Raw genomic sequence first — 6,197 nt, forward strand, 5'->3', positions numbered from 1 at the left:
ATTATATGACTGGGAAAGTATATAGATATTTGGATATATATTCCTGACAGACTTTGGTATGAATACCAACGTCAATAAAGTCAACAAAGACGTACTTGAGCATCGTTCACATTGTTCACCACTTCACTGTTCTCATTCCTGTGTCTGTTCTTTCTACTTTCTTGTCTACTTAACATCATTATAAACTGTGGACTTGCAGCACATACCTGTAAGTTTTTTCCAAGACTGCTTCTTGTGTTTCTTTCTACTTCTGATTTATCTATATGCTAATAAATTCTCATATTGATGAAAGTTAAACAGAATTAAATTTACTATATGGGGTGAGAACCTCTTTGATGTAATTCCATTTCCCAGCCCAACTGAAAATACTGTTTCTAATGAAAAAACTGATAGAATATTGTTTAGAAGAAGTCACTGTGAGTTCAATTTTTTTCTGTACCATTTTTATGCACTGACTATCAGTGTAGAGCTGGGTTTGTTAAGTTATGTAATGTAAGGCAACAACAGGAAACTTCCACTGAATCTGCTGGTAACTAGGAAAACATCATTAAAAGCAGTCCAAGTCTTATTTAAAATCTTTTTCAAGATTTAGACCTAATTCTTCTTCAAATGATCAATCTAGGATTTCTCAGTTTCTTTTCTGTCTGCCATTTCTAAAGATCCTTTAGCAAGAAAATTTTCAAAAATAACATTTTCTTTTTATGATGAGAGTCTTCCTTTAAAAAGAAACATCTGTCAGTAGTTTTGCAGTGCAATTGGGACTTGGAAATTACAGTCCTATGGCTGCTCCTTCCTGCTGCTCACTGGGTGACTTTACACAAGTCTCAGCATGTCTCTGTTACCTTAGCTACCCCTTTTTGTCCTCCCCTGCTAAACTGTGCTTTCATTGTGACATACAATCCATTTCTATGGTCGCTCACACAATGAGAACTCGATCTCAGCTGGGGTCTAGAGACAAAGTGTGGCAACACAAATAATAAAAGAGACCCTGAGTACAGGGGAGGAGCAGCAGGGCAAACTGACCTCATGGAGAACTTATTATCATTTCCTACAAGAAATACAGTAGAAATTGACTTAAAGAAGTGTCAGAATGTCTTTATCTCAATTCCAACCAGTACTTTCTAAGCACAGGTCTCTGGCTGATACACTAAAAAATTTCTGGCTTCACCTGCAATGAGTTCACTGAGAGGAAATTAAGGAAGAGCAAGCTCTGAATTTGCATGAAAGAAAGCATTTCCTCCAGATCACTATTCCACCTATGACAAGGAGGAATATCTGAAAACCAATCCTCAGGGATGTTGGTTGGACATCTTAATGGTTGGACTCAATCCCCTTCACGGTCTTTTTGAACCATAGCAATTCTTTGATTCTATGTTAATATTTCACTCACCTTGCCAAAGTCATTTGACAGTGTCAATGCCAGCTGGAACAGAGCTATTGGCAAATGTTAGTGGGGTCCCTTGCATGGGATTTCAGCTGTCAAAGTGGTCTCAAGAAGACGAGGAAGATGTACAAAAATATGCATGCCACGAATTGGCAGCAAGGCAGAAGGAACCTGAAGCCATGCTGATGTCATCAGTAGCAGCAAGGAAGAAACTTCCCATGATTACTGCTTTTCAAGGAAATATAAGATAGTATTAAGTACCTGTAGGTCGTGTGAAACCTTACAAGATGCAGATCTCTTAGTGTACATCTGATCCTGTTTATGGAACAGACACTTCTAGCTCGCAGCATGCCTGAAATACCATGAATGCAAAGCCTTTTCCTTCTAACTTGTATTTAAATTATTGTTCAAACTCACTGGAAGATGTTCAGTTTACACAGATCTCAAGATCAATTTCAACTGGAGCAAGAGGACTGATGTGACCAGTAGAACCCACAGCTATAACACGACTGATAATACGTCCCTCTATATTATTTGAGTTGTCTTTTGACACATTTAGCTAATTTAGGTACTGAATGTCACATTTATGAAGCAAGTGAATACAATTATTTTTACAATTATTGTGCTCCAGTACATTAAAAAAAAAAAAAAGGTTTTAGAACATTGTAATGGAATAGATTTGGAAATAATAGTTTTCCAATCTTTCCATTATTAGAAATGCTTCAAGTCCCTTTTTTTTTTCCTGCAAGTGAGTCACCTAAGCCATTTCTAAATGCTGTAAAGTATCAGGAGAACAGCACCACCACAACAGACACGTGTTACAAAAAACAGTTAACCAGCTTTTCTGATGTGAACCCAAGATTCACGTGCAGTGAAGTACATGTGCTTCAACATTTCTATTTCTGCACAAAACTATAGCAGTTTTGCACCCACAAGTATTTTAGCTTCATAAACCACAGGAGGATTACTTTTACAATTATAGACTCACATGTCCTAATGTGAATGCATTTTCCACCAAAACCAGAATCTGTTTTGTTATAATTTGACTGGGTAAGCCACGATAATATTTTTCTGAGCTAAAAGTAAAGGCTTTTCTCAGAAATCTACAGTTGTCTTTCAAAATTTCCTGCATTATACACTGGTATATAGTATAAAGTAAGTGTTTAAAAGCATGGAACAGTACATCAGTGTTTCACATATCAGTGTTTCACTGCAACTATAAAGAGCTAAGTATTTGCTTAAGAAACTCATACTATAGCTTTCCTAGCTGAAAGAATCATCTAAACCTAAGAAAATATAAATGAGTTTGCCTAGAGATAAAGCTTCTAATTTTATTGGCCATATATATGGAAAAACAGCCCAACAACCCCGATAGTCACTGAATTTCAGGCCTTGCTTGTGACGCAGTGAACACAGGCAACTTTATTTCACACCTTTAGGTAACTGCGGTGCACTTAAAATATTTTTAAAACACTTCCGTATGTGTAACTGTTGGTAAACATATTTTTATTGAGAGGTCCCCCTTAAATTGAAAAGTAACAACAACTTATTTTCATTTAATTGACAGCAAGTTATCAGTGGCTTTAGATACACAATGGAAGATCTCCAATAACAAGACCTTTTAAAATAAGCTTTAGCAATCTGGAAAGAACAAGCTGAATCTGTCAGCATGCAAGCCTGTACTGCTCCAACTGTATGCAGTCCTATCTTAATATTCAGCTAGAATTCAGATTGCAAAGAAGGGATGTACATCCCATCTGTGAAAGAAAAAGCCTCCCAGAGACCTGGCTTTTCCTCTTTTCCTCATGGTTGAAGGGAAAAGACTCTTCTGTGTGTCCTGGGCCTTGCATGCAGCCCCGCAGAGGTATTGCTGCCTGCATTCCCTCATGAGAAGGTATGGGGGCTTGAAAAGAATTTCCTCCTGAGGGCATGCACACCATGTCCTCCCCACAAGGCTATCTCTCTGCACATGGATACATATGTTCTCTCCAGCATAATTCTCTCTCTCTCTGAACATGGTTCCTAAATAAGCAAAGCTAACCTTGAGAGCTCCCTTTCCAGAAAACAAATATACGCTTTTGTGATAGAGCAGATAATTTTAATGGTTTTTCAGATGGGAGAATGGAGTTCAGTTTATCAGCACCAAAGAACAGAACTTCCACCTATTGCACATCTCTTTCTCTCAGTGCCCACATAAACTGCACACCCATTACCACAAAGAAGAGAAGAGGCAGATGAAAGAGACAGAGAGCAGACAGTACCTGCTCCTCCCAGAGATGGTTCTGACTCTTTGTCAACCAAGGAATCCTTTTCTCTCACAAGGCTTGGAGGGGTTTCCTGGCCACAATCCTATTGGATTTTGGAGCAAAGCCACCAAAGACATCAGTTTCTCCTTCTCTGCCACCTCCTCCATACAACCCTCTTGCTCAGGTTTCCATGAGGAACAAGGACTCAATTCACCCAGTCAGGCTGCTGAGCTGCACAGCATAAGCCCCAGCACTGGACACATCATGCCAGCACTGACCCACCACTGCCTGCTGCTCTCCTCTGAGCCATGGCAGCCTCCCTTTTTCAACACAACTTGATTTTAAGGTTATCTGTTCTATGCTGGCCACTGAATCCAAACTGTATAAGCTACAAACCAGTTAGAACGGCTGTTTTGACTCCCAGGGACTAGCTACAAGGAGTGACAATTACACAGTCTTATGCACAACATGTAAAACCACAAGAATTATACCTTATAACCTAAAAAGAGGTACTGGAGGATACCTGAAAGAGAGCAGATATATCCATAGACAGCAATCACAGAATATTCTAATTTCACATTTTTGATAGTTTAAAAAAGTTTGGCAAGTTCCTTGCTGAAATCAGAATAAACTAATTCAAATGTAATGGGAGCAATGACAGGAAGTTAATATATTCGATTCTCTGGTTTGGAAATGCAATCTTTGAGTGTATCACCTAAAATATCTCTCATGAATTTGAGTAACTATGCAAAAAACAGCTAAAAAACAAAGCCAAACTTAGTCACCAAGCCACAGATTTTCAGCAGCCGGGAAAAGACTTCTCTAAATTAGTCTTTTGTGTACATTTCAATGAAAGTTAGACACCCACGTGCCAGTATGTGTGCAAGAGTAGGTGACAGCAGTAAAGGTAACATCAAATTAGCAATACTATGAACCTTCATAAACCTTATGAGTTCTGTCACAGTAATATCAGATGGAATAGGGCTAATCCTGGCTCTGGCTGAATAGTCCTGGGAGTCCTGCAGGTAACAGGATGAAGAATTACCAGGTACACGGATTTTAGCTGACTCAAAGACATTCACCCAAGCAGCCCCTAAAATCATTCTGTTTCCTTCTTCCTTTGACACTAGGAAGACTTATAGGACATGTTTTCACAGTAATGTTCAATCTTAAGGTGGCAGTGAATTGACTTTACTCAGGTACCATAGCCTAATGTGATTCCTTCCTAAAATGCTAACGTCAGGATGGGCTAGAAAGCAGAGTCAGCAACATGATTTCAGGTGAGCACACATATATGCAGCTTTAAAAAACCTTAGGAAAATTTAAAAAAACAGCTTTATCACCCTAGAGCAATATTGCACACACACACAGCATTGCTTTAAACTCCATCTGTCACTACTTACTGTCTCACACAGTGCTAGTGCTATCCAATACCTTGCATCTGAAATAAACTCTGGTATTTTTTCACTTCAAGAAAGATGCTAAGAAAGGGAACTCCATTTTTACACTGTGTTGTTATAGAAACAAACTTCTCTAACAGTGCCCTTTTCCACACTCCAGATCCCACTGCTGTTCCAAACAACAGAATAAAAATGATAATAAAACCCCCAGAAGTTTACTGTTCAACAGCCACCTCATTATGAGGTGTTTTGTTTTAATCATTTCCATCAGATTGTGAGGAGAAAGCACTAAGCACTGGAGTTGTGAAATATCCCTGAATTGTTTCTCTACCAGTAACAAAAGGTTTGCTATTGATCCAATTTTTTTATGGATTGCTAATTTAGAGGTTGGTTTAATAGAAAGAACAGAATGTAACACACAGTGGTGACAGGACCTTGTTTATCCATGATCTCCTGCACTGCTGCAATCTTGAATGGTGTATTATGGTGTTATTTAGGTTCTCTTAAGTGACAATTACTCTGCCTAGAAATGCAGAACAGGCACACTAGCATGTTTACAATCCTTTCTCTCAGAGGTGATAAAGGCAATCTACAATGTGATGAGAACGCTCTACTAAAGCATGTGATGGTCAGATCTGGGAAGCTGCTTAGTAAGTTCAAATGCCAGCAGGGAAAGGAAAGAGCCTGGCAACAGAGCAAGATGGGCAAATGACTTGTGGCATGTGGACAGTATAGATGGGAGAACAGGAACTGTAGTCTGAACAGATCTTTAGCAACAATATTAAGGAAACAGTTTCAAGATCACATAAAACAAAAATGAAGAAAAGAGATTGAAGACAGCAGAAGAAGCACAGCATGGGACACCATATAATTGCAAGATATTCTAGACAAAGTCCTGTCCTCCTTCAAAGAAAAGTTAATTTTTTTCTGTTGCCCTGAACTACTACATGGTGGAATAGTGATTTTGCCAATTCAAATCTCATCTCACCCATTCTCTTATTCTCCTGATGCAGGATGAATCTATCAGATACAGAGAAAAAGTGCTCAGTGAGGAAGCACGACTAGGCCACCTCCATTACCAGGATGTCACACAACCATTCCTAATCATCAGTATTTTCTGAACTGACATTTTATCTGAAGAACATATTCTTGCCATCATCTATGCAA

The sequence above is a fragment of the Corvus brachyrhynchos genome, unplaced genomic scaffold, assembly GCF_000691975.1.
Source record: "Corvus brachyrhynchos isolate BGI_N302 unplaced genomic scaffold, ASM69197v1 scaffold11, whole genome shotgun sequence".
In the NCBI taxonomy this organism is placed as follows: domain Eukaryota; kingdom Metazoa; phylum Chordata; class Aves; order Passeriformes; family Corvidae; genus Corvus; species Corvus brachyrhynchos.